The following is a 1146-nucleotide window of genomic DNA, read 5'->3' as shown; positions in this document are numbered from 1 at the left end:
TTTACAATATGGTCACCCAACACTTAACAATAGCCTCGATCCAAATGGCTGGCTCACTGCTGCCAACTAGTGGTCAGAGACTGAACTACAACATAAAAATGAACGGCTGGCAGGAAAGTTGACATTTTAAACCTTAAGAAAAAATAGATACAGGGCTTTAGAATATTGATACAGTATCGGGAAATGAAATATCGCGATATTTCAGTGTATCGATATTTTCTTACACCCCTACTTCATAAACTAAAGATCCCCGCCAAAATCCTCTGGTCTTAGCAACACAAAACGGCTCTAACTCGGTCGATTTTACAGATATTGAGCTAAAAACTGGTGTGGTTGTAGCTGAGGGTCATCCTCAACACATATTCTGAGGGCTAACATGTCGTGTACAAGGTTTTCTGTAAAACTTTTGTTTGTGCATTTCTAACGACTTTGAACTATGATTTATTCAAAATGGCAGCTTCTGAGCAGTGAGTAAAACTTCACTTTTACTTTTAAAACACTGTTTCTATGCAGGAAATGTATGATATAATATATGGCTGTGAAATTAATCGAGTTAAATCTGATTAATTTTAGTGCTGGGCATAGATTAAAAATTTTAATCACTTCTCATTTACAAACATGACCTGGCATGCACTCAGTGCATGCCAGGTCATGTTTGTAAATGAGAAGTGGTTCTCAAACAGTTTATCTGGATAAATAAATAATATAAATTTTAAAAATCTCCATTGTAACACATTATGTAGTTTTTTTCTTTTTGTCTTCTAATTGGCTTATTTTATTTATTTATTTATGTTTTGCTGACAACTGTGACCTTAGTATCTATCTTTCATTCCTCATGTAGTACTTCATTTGGAATGAAAATCCTTCAATTCTTGATTTAACCTCATTATTCTGCACAAAATTTAACTGACTCAAATATATTTGAAGCATTTTTAGGTCCTGTTTTATATTTAAAAAATCATGTCCAAGCATCAATTTTGTTTTCTAAATAAAAACATTAAAATTAATTAATAACTCAAGTAATTTATTTTATCAATATGCAATAGAAATGTATTTTACATTTAATATTACTCAAATATGTTTGGAGCATTTTTTAGGTCCTGTTTTATATTCAAAAAATCATGTCCAAAAACATCAATTTTGTTT

The 1146-nt window shown here is 31.2% G+C and overlaps 1 protein-coding gene across 1 annotated transcript in view; it reads right to left on the bottom strand.

Annotated features, from left to right (window-relative positions):
• The window catches only part of nsmaf (neutral sphingomyelinase (N-SMase) activation associated factor), a gene marked incomplete in the record, with an annotated part of 21198 nt that overhangs the window by 10608 nt on the left and 9444 nt on the right, over positions 1 to 1146 (bottom strand).

The sequence above is a fragment of the Austrofundulus limnaeus genome, unplaced genomic scaffold (genome assembly GCF_001266775.1).
Source record: "Austrofundulus limnaeus strain Quisiro unplaced genomic scaffold, Austrofundulus_limnaeus-1.0 Scaffold9, whole genome shotgun sequence".
Lineage (NCBI taxonomy): Eukaryota > Metazoa > Chordata > Actinopteri > Cyprinodontiformes > Rivulidae > Austrofundulus > Austrofundulus limnaeus.
Note: the sequence above shows the minus strand (reverse complement) of the source record. Positions and strands in the feature narration are given on the sequence as shown.